This window comes from Lepeophtheirus salmonis, chromosome 2 (genome assembly GCF_016086655.4).
Source record: "Lepeophtheirus salmonis chromosome 2, UVic_Lsal_1.4, whole genome shotgun sequence".
NCBI lineage: Eukaryota > Metazoa > Arthropoda > Copepoda > Siphonostomatoida > Caligidae > Lepeophtheirus > Lepeophtheirus salmonis.
The window spans coordinates 828,996-844,055 of NC_052132.2; the positions used below are offsets into that span (position 1 = coordinate 828,996).

Genomic DNA, 15,060 nt, shown 5'->3' on the forward strand with positions numbered 1-15,060 from the left:
ATAATAAAGTTATTAATAGATGACTCAGTAAAAAAATCCCATTAAAGTTATTTTTGGTCAATAAAAGTTTGGATTGATTGGAGGGACATTTAATATATGGTTCAATATCCTATACAACTATTTGAATTGAATAGACGACAATAAAACGAACCTTTTATATTATAATGGAGATTTAGTATTGTTAAAACTCGGCAGGGCATGCACTGGGGCGAGCTCTAGACTCCCCCCCCCAATTAAAAAAAATATGTATTTTTATAATCCTGCGGACGGCCTTACACGGCCTGTGATTATTTTTTTTTTTTATAGTTGGTTCTTGATCTAAGGCTCAATTTTGAGCTTGTCAAAATGAGGTTCGGACGGCAGGTTTTCGGACTTGGGCCTATACCGAATCCACCTTTAGTTAAGACTCTGACCACTGTAGACAGTAATATAATTGTTTTCAAATAATAGACCGATTTTTTTCGATCTCAATGAATGGACCAAATTTCTCACCTATACTTGATGTGACATTATTGTAGGACGTTCACAAATTTGAATCATAACTGACTTCATCAACAATTCATCTATAAAATCGGTCTACACCGAATTTTAGATAAGACCAATTCAAACCAAATTTTTATTTTGTGGGATCGATCTAGACCGAGCTTTTTTGAAGGACCGAATTAGTTCGGTGCACTAAACCGTCTAGGATTTTCAGACCAAGTCACAACACTAATATTTGCCAATTTATATTTTGAATATTTACCATAAAAAACCAATGATTGGAAGGAATAAATCATTTGAACAAAATATACCAAATATATTTTTTCCTACAACAGAAAAACCTTCAAAAATTTGTAATTATGAATTCCTCTTATAACAATAACTAGATGATAGATTAATCATTGATTACTCAAACATTTGGTACACCTGTGGAGGGACATATTTGTAACATTCCATGTCAATTCAATAAATGAATGTCACCGTAGTATATAATTTGATTATCATATGTTGTTTCCGAAAAAAGAGGACATGTGGTCAGACCCGTGAAAATTTTGAGGATGTAAGAACAGAAGGGAATATTAACATTTTGACATTCATAAATTTTAAGAATACTATTCATATTGATATTTGTCAGTTCCAAAATGATTGAGACTGGTTCGTTTGAAGGGAAAGATGAAGAGTTAGACATCGATTTCCACATGGTCACGGGGAAAACATTCCTTAGTTATTCAGAGACTAAATAGCTAATGCCGATATACCCCATTTGTACACGTTTCTCTATTCGTAGATGAACATGGAGACTCACAATTTTCACTCGCACTTTTGGATATGCTAAAAATTGGACAAAAGAGTGTCTGAGATCCATACCAGCCTTACTATCGTTTAGCCTGATGCTTGCACTATTCGTGCAAGCATATTTCGGTGGGCTGGTGAGATCCGGGATGATACTTTTAAGTTCAATAAAGGTGTCTCATCACGACGTCCCCGGAAAACAAGGGCACACAACAATATCGCCCAAGTGAAGGACCTGGTAAACAACAAACCTCGAATGAGCATTCGAGATGCCTTAGTGGAGCTTTACCTACCCCCACCCTCCCCCACAGCCAAAATACTTTGTTAAAGTCCTTGTGGACGACAGGAAATCGGTTTTCCAGCCTAAAAAAGAACTGAACTCATCTGAAGGAATTTTTGCTCATATGGGACAACGCACGTTCCCACATAGCCAACGACACCAAGCAGTTCTTAATGCACATACATAAAGGTGGGGAACGATGAAACAGAGTTCCTACAGTCTGAATCTCAATTATACCTTTTTTTCCTGTTTAGTTTTTTAATTGTGGTCTTTTCTCATTTTTAGTTTAACTTATATATATTTAAATCCACTTAATCCACAAAAAATAGGGAAAATCACGAAATTATAAAAAACAAAGTATCTTGGTGCCAAGTATAGGTTGTAAAATGGAGACATATTGGAGAAAAATAGAACATTTGATCACCCTACCATATATAAGAAGTTGATTTATAGTATTGAAGTTCCTTTTCTAATGAAAAAAGTAATTATTCCAATTTTTAGATTGTAAACTTATAGATGCATGAAAAATATTAGATTTTGGAAAAAGTATATGTTTTAAAATGGGAAAAAAATCCAACAAAATAAAATTTAATTGATCGTCACAATAAATTGAGGAAGAAATTGATAGCTTCAGTTTGAAAGTGGCCTTATCGGGCCAAATATAAGTATATCTTCAATCAAATCAGAATGATAAACTGTAGATAAAACACTGTGGTATATTAACTCATCCCAAAAATTTGAATATAAAACCTATAATTGTTTTAAATATGGCAATGACATATTGAGTAGTATATAAATACGAAGTAAGAAAATTAATTACGATTTTTTTATTTTTTTTTTGAGATTACTTTTATGCTGACAAACAGTCGTGTAAGGGGATGGATTAATAATCATTTAACTATAAATCATAATTTTTTCATTTCCTAGGACAAATGTCCTCCTTTTTTGAAAATCAAAATAAGATCATTCTATTCAACAGAAAAACATCACATTTCTACAGACAAGACTATTTCAAATATCCATCAGTATTGATTTTGAAACAAATAAAAATGGTTTTATATAACATAGTAGAAATATATTAGTATTTAAAAGAAACTTCCTAGTTCCCACCTTTGTTTTTGACATTTCCTCATTACAAAAAGAGTCTCTAGGGCATAACGAAGAACTTATGGATTGTATTAATTCAAAAAAGAAATCTTGATCGAGAACGGTTCTGACATTTGTATCATAAAACTTTGATCTATGTTGTACTAGTCTTGAGTTTCAGTCTGGAAATCTTAGACCAGTCTGAGACCGTTCCATTTTTTGTTCGGTCTGGACCGGTGTCATATACAAATTCGGTCTAGTTTGTCTCAAAAAATTGGTCTAGACCGCTTTTATGGATAAATTGTTTATAACATCATATGTTTTATCAAGTACAATGACGTTACACGAAGTTTAAACAGATATAACTCAGCTTAACTTTGATCCAGCCGTCTCTTATACAGTTGATCTTGAAAAAAATGGTGTGTCATAATATATGAAACCGAAAAAAATCGGTCCATAAATTGAGATCGAATAAAATGTGACCGCAGTACAAATTGTTTTTTTACTGGTTCGAGTAAAAATATATGTAGTTTGGTGTTTTGATACTGTTTGGTCTATTCGGCAAGAGTATTATCATATAGGGCGTTGCGTTACTTTGCTGCAAGACGGCGCTACTTGCAATCGTTTTGTATACAAAATCATATAAGTAAACATTGCTCATACTAACTCTGATACACACGTAAAGGGGCTCGCCTAATAACTTTTGTTTGGGGTGGAGGCTAGCTCAGAAATCTGGTACATTTTTCTATGAAAAATATACATACTTATCCTTACTTTAGGTACACTTTAAATTGAGATGGAGAGGAGGGTGATACATTTGACCTATTACATCATCGATGGGCCAAAACTTTTATGACTTAGTGAAGCTACAAGTTCCATTAAAACACTTTGGTACGTACCCTCTATTTCATCACTCAAAAGTTCCTTCGAAAATAAACAGAGAAAATGCCTTAAATCAGTTGGTAGTTTGCCAATTCTTCCATACTATGGAATTATTTACACTTTAAATGAACCCTCACTCAATGGAATAATGTAAACGAATTATTAAGTGGTATAGATAATAACATGACGGTCCTTAATTATTAGGTGCAGTCCAGTTTAAGACTTGGTCCTTAGGACCGTCGGTCCTGAGGACTTTCAATATTAGAAACTGATTAAATAAGGAAGAAATAAAGTTGAATGACGTCTCAAAAAATTCATAAGATATTAGGACAGATATACTGGACTAAATTGGAGCGAGACTGCACTAGACGGGACTGTAGTCTTCAGTCCTAATTAAAAACCAATACAACATTAGTCATAGATAATATTCATTCACAATTTCATGCTTTATTAAAATGATATCCTTTTGATAGTGTACTATATGCTTAATACTAATAGTATATCCTTAAAATCCCATTAAGAGAACAAGAAAAACAAATGACGACTCTATTACTATGAGTAAAATATACAGAATACATAATAAATATATGTAGCTACGATTATGAATATATATATATGATAATAATGTGGGAACGTTGGAAAGTACATAAGTACATTTGTAAGCATATTATCGGCCTTCAAGTATGAACAATATTCCTCTGTAGGGGTTTCCAGATAGATTTGGAAAAATGTATATTTTCACACGGCGCCAGAGACTTTGGCAGGCCCGGGTGGCCTCATGCAGATACACCTATGCCATTGACCGAGTAATGGCCTTATTAAGGCCTCCACAGACAAATAATACTTGGGACAGGGATAATGGTCGACCCTCCCCTGCGGATAGAAATCGTATGGGTTCCGGGTTTCAGGGCTAAATTACGTGCTCCAAAAGTGAGGACATTTTGTGGCCAAGACACCCTTTACTTTTTTGCCCCTGTGGGCCTTTTTGGAAGGTTTAATTTCTTCCTGGGGATACGTCATCTCTCAAGAGAATATAAATTAAAAGTGCAAAGCCAGAAACAGTAAAATGTCAAGCTGTATCTGCACAAAGTCGCCCGGACTAACCCCAGGTTCTGGCCCTGTGTGGCCGAGATTACGAGGAGAGGCAGATGTCATTATGATTAATTAAATTTTATTACTTTTAACTTTCAAATAATATAAAATTTTTGATTGTTCCCCAACTAAAAAATAAAAACTCCATCGGGGATAAAAAAAAAATCAAGTGGATTTAAAAAGTCAAAAAATTAAAATTTTTTGAAAAAAATACTATATGCAAAAAGAATGGAAATGGATAAAATAAATCTTAATAATATGTAGAATGCTAAGAATTATTTTGTCCATTTGATTCTTTTTCTTTGTAGTATTTTTTTTCGAAAATAAATTTCAGTTTTTAGAAATCCAATGCTTCATCATTCAACATTGGATTTCTAAAAACTGTAACTTATATAATTAAGAACTGTTTTCGTCTAAATAATTGAAACTATTTAGAAAAGGATATTCACTACTCAGGAATGAAATTATAATGAAAACTGCTATGGAAAATAAAATTTGTTCTTCAGACTACCAACTCCCAAGAAACGGGCTAGTTAAAAAATATACCGGATTTTCATCACTGGGTTTTGAAATTTTTTTACAAAGAATTTATGTAGTTTGTTCGTTATAAGCCGTTGAAGATTTTTCCAATATATCTGGACCACCCTGTATAATATCCCTCTATATATTGTACACTCATATAAATTATTACTTAACAATTATTTTATAAAATTACTCTTCTTTGATGATATACATAATATTATTGGCTTCGTAACGATAATGATAGCATATACTTTAAACGTATGTAATATTATATTAGATAGGAGGGTGCTTAACCCCAATATAAGCACATGACTTACTCATAATAAAGATGATAATACTCACATAATGTGAATGTAATTTTGTAGCATGAAGTCTTAATAATAATAATGAAACCCCCATCGGTGGTAAAAACAAAAAAACAAGGATGGATCATCATCATCTCGCCATGACAAAAAAAAATTGTAATCGAAACCTTACCTCTTATATATATATATATATATATGGTTTTAAATTAACCTTTAGCAGTGGGGAGCAAAGCAAAAATTATATATTAACACATTGGTTGAAAAATCCATGGCTTCACATCTAGATGGCGCTATTTTTATTTAAATTTACGTCATTTTCAGTAGGTATCAATGTTCAAAAGGCAGCTGTCAAATTTTCATGCCAATATGTTTCTTAGCTTGTGAGTTATTGTGGGCAAAGTGTAACGCTACTTTTGTTGTTTTCAAAACAATGCATTAAAAACAATTTCCTGTTTTAATTTTACACTGCCTCTTGATGGGGAAAAATACCATTCAAAAGTGTAACGGGGACTCCGCCCATCAAGTAAATATAAGCATTCTTATAAAAATAAATAATATTAATTTTAAAAAAGTCAATTTTGAACGAAGAAACGTATTTTTTTGTTAAGCATGGGACTTTTCAGATCATATATTATATTATGTGATCAGTCAACACAAAAACAAGCTAGAATGATTTTTCTCAAAATAGCCTATTTTTGAATGAAATATCGTTAATCTTTTTAAGAAATTATACGGAGTAGTCCTTTGTAGTCTCCATAATTGCATTTAACGTAGGAGCAATATTAAATATTATAACTAAACAACTACAAATGGATACATTAACAAATTTAAATGTTTTTATTATTCTGTTACTCTTGAGGAGAGAACATCTAAATATTGAGTAACCACGAGTGAGGGTGCTCCTGAAAACTGGAAAGTAACACTGATGATTTCTCGGGCAAGATTGTCGGTTCGTCGACATCTAAAAACTCCGGTCAATGGCATGTACCAGATCCAATTTGGCTCTATTGACAAGACCATGTTCCTCTTCAACGTTTCAGACATACTGACGGCGTAGACAGTGGTCCTGGAGATGCCCAACTGAAGGATTTTTATTTTTAAAATAATTGTGTATGCTCTAACATATAGAAATATCAATAAATTTCAATCACTAACCCTTAATTAAATATTAAATTTGTAAAAGTATTTAGATTTTAGTGTAGCACCCACTTAATTTATAAGCTTATTTTTAATATTACTACACATGGAGTCCAAAATGGTCAAACAGATCTGTCTTAAACTTAAAAAGTAAACGGATAAATTAACCAAACTTGTCCGAAAGGTATTTTTTTGGTCCTCCGAGGTCATTAAGAGCCTGTTTTTGACGGCAATAAACCCTCATTTCCCTTCTCTCTGTCTTTTTTCTTCTACCTTCATTCTTTGTTTCTATTCCCTTCTATTCAACCCTGCAAGGCAAGCACCCTCTGCCTCTGTATATATAAAACAAAACTATTTATGTAAGTAAGGAAAAAATATTGTTGATAATTTTTTGGGTCTAAGCCCCCAAATGATGAAAGCTAGCAACACCCCTTGATATATACCCAATATGTCGTAGACATATTGTAGTCAATTATAAGCATTGTGTTCAAATTTGTGGGATGACTTAATATACCTAATAAAAAGTCTTAGGAGGATGATCCTGAAGAGACAATTTGTTATTTTTGCCATAAATAATTGGAGACCTTATTCATTTATTCTACCAATGCATAAAAATGATCCGGGTCCTTAGGATGGTGGAGGAGGAAGACTGTAGAAACTTTCATGTTTGAATGAGTCCTTCGGATTGGCATATTATAACGTTCTCACAGTATAAGGATGGGTGGAAGATTGAGTGGCTAATCTCCTAAGTGAAAGATATAACAGACGCTGTGAAGCACAAGAACCGTTATTTAATCTCGGCTCCCTCTCAAACCAAGAGAAATAATACTAACTCTAAGCACAACACAAATCAACTAATATAGTGTGTACTAACGCAACTTGTCAGAACTTGCTCGAAAACCTCACTTCTGGATCTGATTTATTGTAATTCAACCTTTAATATTTCAAAATCTTATATTTACTTATTTTTATAATTGTTATTTGGGCATTGTATGTTTTCTGTTTTGGATTACAAACTGATATGATTTTTGACTGATGTAATATGTGTGTAAATAAATAATTTAACATACAGTTTTAAACCATTATTTGATTTAAAAGAATTATTGGCACAATTATATGGGCCCTTTCAAATAAAATTTATTAATATATCATTCAATGACAGTCCCGATCAATTTTGGATACTTGAAGTGCAATCTGCGGGGCCTCCCCAAAGCTAATAAGATTAATTAGTTGATAGAGGATGGGACAATCATACAATGAATAATACATATGTAATCTGCACTTAATTTTATAAAAATAATCATAGCTTGCTTTTGTGTTGACAGACTACATTTGTAGGATGAGTTACCCACTTACAAAGATTGAGATCGCTGATAGGTGATAAGAAAATATTTATATCGATTCAACTCATATTTGAATATCTCATCAATCAACACATTCATTGCTTTTAAATAAAAGAAGGTATTCCAAGTTTTTTTCAAATGGAAGAAAAAATATGTATTTAGTTTATAATAATATTCATTTTTTATCTATATAGTATTTTCGACTTGAAGGGATATACCTATATGATGTTAAAATGTTTAGGTGGTTGATCTTGTCTAGTAGTATATATTTAATTATTTACAGTTTTTCAAAAGTAAAATTTAAATGAAAGGTTTTGTGAGGACATTTACATATTTTACAAAATTATTTAAAAATAGTTATCTGTACAACTTTTATTCAATATATGATTGTTCAGCTCTAATAATTGCCTTAATATGAGACCTAAATCCCTTTGCAGAACTCTACTATGTAGTCAGTCTCGAGCTCGGTTCACTCCTTCTTGATAGAAGCATCTAGAGACTGGACACTCTTGTGAGGAATAGCACACACCCTAGCCTCCAGACGCACCTAAATAGAGAAGTCAAAGAAGTGTACGTCTGAACAGGAGGGTGGCCACATGTTGAAGTCCCAAAAGTTCGGAAAGTTGACTCCAGAACGACCAAGACTATGGATCCGGCTAGATTTTTTGTTCTGATGACATGTCTTACGGAAGTTAGTACATTGTCGGGATGTTCGGTTGTGATTTAGCGGCTGTTCTGCTTATTCAGAGCGGCATCAACGTTGAAAAAATTTTCATCAGAAAAGAACAAATCTTTGCACAAAGTTTTCTTGCTCTAGAGAAAATTTAGAATCTTTTTTGTTCCTTCCAACCGTCTCAGCTCTCTCTGTTCAGAGACAACATGTCTAGTTTTCCTCTTTCGTGATTTTAGACCAATGTCATAACGGATTGAAAAGAATAAAAAGTGTACCACTAGATAAGATCAACCCTGTAGAAGAGGCGTTCTACGCTAAAAGCTACATTTTTTTAATAAAGATGAAATATGACAGGATTTCAAACTATTTATAATTAAAAAAAAAAAAGGTTTTAAAAGTTGATAGAACAAAAGGAGACGCGATAAATTAACAAACAAAGAAGCATTCAACATTTGGAAAATGTATAAATATATATTTAATTACATGCTTCAAATCAGACATTAAAGGTCATCATCATCTAATTAGTATAAATTTCAAAATAAATTTAATTAATCCTATAACGCTATATATATCATATTTGATAGATGAGTTTTGGAAACTTTGAAATGACGTAGTTTGACAATTTTATGGCTCAGTAAACTTAATGGTTGCAATTGCAAATATGTAATCAATGGATCAATAAACATAAAAAAAGAAAATTTATTTCATATGACCTTCCAGTGTTGCAAATAAATTAGCTCATCGAAAAAGTAATAAAACCCCAGGTTTTTTGAAGAATTACAATTCTAATTTAGAGATGTTATTTACAAAAAAATCCTTTCAATTATTGTATTTTGTATTTGTATTGTATATATTTCTAATTTCCAATCAAAAACTACAAAATCTTCGATTTTGCAATAATAAAAAAAAAGTTCTGAAAAAAGGACAATAATTCTAGTTTCCATTTCAATGTTCAAAAAACTTGAATTTTCAAATAAAACAAAAAAACATTTTTGTGATTTAAAAAAACCAGAAGGCTTCTAATTTCCAATCAAAAACTCAAAATGTTCGATTAAAAAAACAGAAAAACATTTTTGATCTTAACACAGAACAAGGATTCTAATTTCCAATCAAAAAACATCTAATTTCATAAAACAAAACCATTTTTGTTTATTGAAAAGGAAAGATTCAAATTTCCAATCAAATACTCAGAAATCCTCGATTTTCAAAAACAAAACAAAAAAAAACCATTCCTTTTCCTGAAAAAAGCTCAAGGGTTCTTATTTCCAAACAAAACTCAAAAAATTTAAATTTATAAAAAAAAAATTATTCTTAACAAGGATCAAGGATTCTAATTTCGAATCAAAAATTAAAAATTTGTAATTGAAAAAAACAAAACCATTTTTGTATCCTTAAAATTAAAAAATATTTTAATTTCCAAACAAATGCTCAAAAATCTTTGATTTTCCAAACAAATGCTCAAAATCTTTGATTTTCCAAATAAACAACATTTATTTTTGTCCTGAAAAAAGAGCAAAGGTGTATATTTCCATTAAAAACTCAAAAATCTTCGATTTTTCAGAAAAAAAAATCCCCATATTGTATCTAAAAAGGGAAAAAGATTCTAATTTTCATTGAAAAAACTTAGAAATCTTCAATTTTTCAAAAACCAAAACCATTCCAATTTCAGATAAAAAAACTAAAAAATCTTCGATTTTTTTATATACATAAAAAACTATTTTTGTTCTTAAAAAGGAAAACGATTCTTATTACCAATCAAAATACTTAAAATTTCGTTTTTCCAAAAAAAAACACAAGAATTTTTTTACTTATAACAGATACATTACGATAAAAACTTTCAATCAAAAACTCAAAAATCATGAAATTTATCACAAAAAAAAAAAAATAATATTTTTTAAAAAAGGAACTTGATTTCCAATCAAGACCTCAAAAATCTTCGATTTTCATAAATAAACGAAACATTTTTATTCTGATAAAGAAATAGGGATTCTAATTTCCAATCAAAAGGACAAAAATCTTGGATTTAAAAAAAAACAAAAATACAATTTTTTGTTCTTACAGAGGAACAAGGATTTGAACTTTTAAAAGTCAGAAAATCCCTCACTAAGTATTATATAACAACCTAGTGGGAGTTACAGAACTAAATATGACTTTTTCCAGAAAGATGTTTAAAATTCGTCAATTGATATTAATTGTATACACGGGAAATCTGTTGAGTAAATAAAACATTCCTTACATATTTTCTATCAAGGAAATTACTTTTAATTCTTATCACAAAGGATCATTTGTTGAAACTCCTTTTAAAAAAAAAAATTATTAAAGGATATTAACCATTAAAACCTTTACATATACATGTCATTACACTCAAAATTAGCCATAATTATTTAATACGTAATCGATATCAAGTATACAGAGATGTAATTTAATTATTTTGTCCTTGGATGTAGCCAATTCTTAAAAGCTATTACCAAAAATTATCTAGGTTTGAATATATTATAGATACATTACATATTAAATTAATTTAATAATTCAGGATGTTAATTGTATGGTTAAAATATTAAAATAAAAACGATTTAAATATTGTTGAATGATATTAAATCGCTTTTTTTTTTTTTTAAATTTAATGTTGCTAGCAAATATATATTACTCTGCTACTAAATAGGATATTAAACTCAAGGATTTTAAATAAAATGTAAAGAAGATCAACTTTACGAGGAGAGTGGTAGTTGCATTCAAAGTTGTCAATATATTTTTATTGTATAGGTTACAAAAGAAGAAAAATACATATATTGAAGGACACTTTAACAATTGTAAAGGAATTAGTAACACGCAGAAGTTCATTGTATAAGGATTGATTTTAAAAACTTTTTATAAAAAAGTAAAAGAGTTCATACTAGAAATTTTCTCTCGGAGTCTACGGATTCAAAAGGAATTATTTAAATGTTTTTATAAATTTTTTTAGAGAAAAATTTCTAAAATTAAAGTTAAAATATAAAATTTTTTGAAATAAAAATGTAACCTTATTTTCGCTTAGAAATTTGGCATCTGATAATAATTATTTGAGTTGATTTTAAGGGGATTATAACCCCGTCTAAAATGACAATATCCATTCCATGCCTAGATATTTAATAACCAATACACGAATTATAGTATATCTACTTCAAGTATTCAATTGTTTTTCATCAAATGAGGCACTCTGCTGCGTTGATTAATTTACACATTTTTTTTTCAACTACAGAAGCGGAGATCGATGGATATCCACCGAAATGAATCTATAAACCTAAGAAACGTGAGGGATATGTGACACTTTATTTCATGATAATGTTGTACAGTAACAATAGATTCATATATCACTTGGGCTTTAGACTTATATGTGCTTTATTCTCTAGGATAAGAATGACAGGTTGTTGCCAGGGATAAGATAGAAGGAGATGCTATGGGAGGTATTTATATTATATTATACATATTAGGTGCATATACCACTCAGAACGTAAATAGTAATACTAATCAGTGAAGAAGGTAGCACAAGATACGACAACGTTTCAAAATACACATTACAATTGAGATTGAAAGACATTCCTCTCGTAATTTGTTCACTAGAAAATATGTATGTTTGTATACCTTAAGGTAAAACTACACAGCTCGTTAGAATCTACTTTTTTTTTCAATGGAGTTCACAGTGGTAGTAAAAAATTCACTCAAGATATATTAATTGTAAAAGTAGATAAACTTTGATCAAAACATATATAAAGCATTTTCATGTGACGTACATATTATAGATGTCGGCCATTTTGAACCAAGTCTTGTCAAATTAAAAAGTATTTTATCATTAATATTAAAGAAAATAATTAACTATTGAATGACATAATGGGACCGACAAATAAAGGGACCTTAACATAAATATCAATTACCGTTACACTATCATTATACCGTCACCTAATAGGTAATGCGTCTAAAGTGATCTTACATTTAGTCCAAATAGACCTGTCGTCCTAATGATAATCCCTGATCATTGCTAAAGTGTATCTCACTTCCACATAAATTTCATTTATCCATGTGCATAATATTTTGAGTTGGCGGAATTAGGATAGTTAACGATAATTGAGTATTTAACCAAATTGTGTAAATAGAATTTGAATACATTTTGATGTATTTTCAATAAATGTGTTTTTTTTAAATTTAAATATCACTGTATATAATTAACATCAAGTACTATTCTTTTTTAATCTTTAAGCCACTCGAAGAAGTTACATTAATATTTATTGTAAATATGTTCATTTTACATGGTACAAATAACAAACATGAACCCCCAAAATGACGTGGCTTTAATGAGAATACGTCAGTGAAAATGCTCTATTAAAAAAGATCTGCATGACTTAAGAACAAACAAAGCAGGTCATTTTTTCTGAAGCATTATAATCTCTTTTTTAAATACATATAAAGTCATTCAAAGACAAAGACTTTATTTATTACAAAACCGGTCATTGGACTTCACCATCATCATAATACAGTTGTTTTATTAATAGATATAGTCAGCACAGAGCATATTCTATACCTGCAGGATTGCAAAATAAATAGAAACTTACGCAATAATCATGTTGATGAAAGTTTTCTATGTTGAGGTAGGCACTTGAATGAAGAAGTCCTTAGTTTGATGAGGAGGATATTTGATGTATAGTCTTGTAAATATAGGTAACACTAATAAATATCACTCAATGATACGTTGTTGAAACGATATAGATATTTTTTTTTTGTTTTTTTTTGTTCAAAAGTGAAAACTTATAACAAATAACAATAACAAAATGTTAAAGAAGAAAGAGAGAGGAGAAAAGTGAAGAACCTTTTTTTTTCTCCTCCTGACGTGGAAACGATGATTATTGAACTAAATTCATATTCCTTCACTATAAAAAATACCGGCTAAAAGAATACGCAGATGATGGCGTGCAAGTAAATGAAGGAACGCTCAGCTCCTTCATAGAATGTGTGTTTTTTAACCTGCTAATAGCAAGGAAAATATATGGCAATTAATATTATAATATAATAATATCCTTTTTCAATATTAATTTAATGTACGAAGAATTATTATGAGTAATTAATTACTGCGATTGTTCATTACAATAGAGCAATGACTATTTTTAGAATGAAATATGTAGTTTCAAGAAAATAGGATTTTTTTTTTAAAGAGATAAAAAAAATATTTTTGAAAATTTGAGTAGAAAATTTTTTATAAATTTTTTTTTTTTAATTAAAAAAAATATATATATGATAATTCTTTTTAATAAAAAAAGATAAAGAATATCGAATTTTTGAGGATCTCCATGTCCGAAAAATAAAATTCAAGTTCCCTATAAGTCTTTCCAATACACACAACGGCCATTTTTGGCTATTTTTAGTATGTAGTTGAAAGGATATATTTATTCTTTTATGTTGATGTTAGAAGGCACATTAGTCCTTGTAAAATGGTCTCATCAATCACCCAATAACAAATAATATTTGAAAGTTTTGACTAATTTGATACAAACCCTGATGCAAAATCTTTCTTTCCGGCTACATTTACAAAGATTATGATTGAATTTTTGAAAATAATGTAAGGTGGACTGTTTGTTTGGGGCATATCACAAATCAAAATATTTATATAATCAATCATAATGAATATTTGGTAGTATTGTAACCTCATACTATAATGAAAGTAGATATATGCAATTACATTGGTGAGTTTTGAAAAATACTTAGAATCAGTGACACTGGAACCATTGGAGCCCAGGAGACATGACCCAACCCTAACTTTTATTTTTGCTTTGGTCAAATAAAATTATACTATGAGTATTAAAAAATATAATTGTCAAAGTCTTCTACTAAAAAAACAGTTATTTGGCAGACAACAAAAATATTTTGTCAAAATTGTCAAATTAAGCCAACACCCCAAATAAAAAAATAAATAATAATAATAATACTAATGACGTCAGAGTTAGTAGCATCGCTAGTCCCTGTTTTTCCGGGGGATTGCAAACCCAAAATGTTTCTGAAGCCCCTCCCAAAAAATATTTATCATATATACATATATAAAACAAATTTATATAAGTAATTGTATTACGGTGCTGATAATCTTTGGGATTAAGCCCCCTCCCCTATTAATGAAAGGCTATGGCCACCATTGAGCATTTTCTCTCTAGTAAATACATTGTGGCTCACCTACTTAGGGTGAAGGTATTTTAGTAATATTTAGACATGCCCACACATTCATACTTTAAATAGTCCCCATTCATACCGTTTCATTTCAAAAGTGATCAATCTAATATTGACAATACTCTTTTAGGTATATATTAGATTTTTTTTTTCTAACACAATAATATATCTTTATCAATGTATAAAATTGTAAATGAATTTCATCATTCGATATAGGTACATTTATTTGTGATAATCGTGGTTTTGGATCAAGTTTTCTTTATATATTTTACTTCATCT

The 15,060-nt window shown here is 30.0% G+C and overlaps 1 protein-coding gene across 1 annotated transcript in view; it reads right to left on the reverse strand.

Moving 5' to 3' along the window:
• Rsod (Related to Sod) overlaps positions 1 to 13,492 on the reverse strand; it is an 84,198-nt gene extending 70,706 nt beyond the window's left edge. The window contains exon 1 of the mRNA XM_040727633.2: positions 13,182 to 13,492. The gene's annotated coding sequence lies outside the window, so the exon portion shown is untranslated. The remainder of the gene's footprint in view (positions 1 to 13,181) is intronic.
• Positions 13,493 to 15,060: the final 1,568 nt, after the last annotated feature.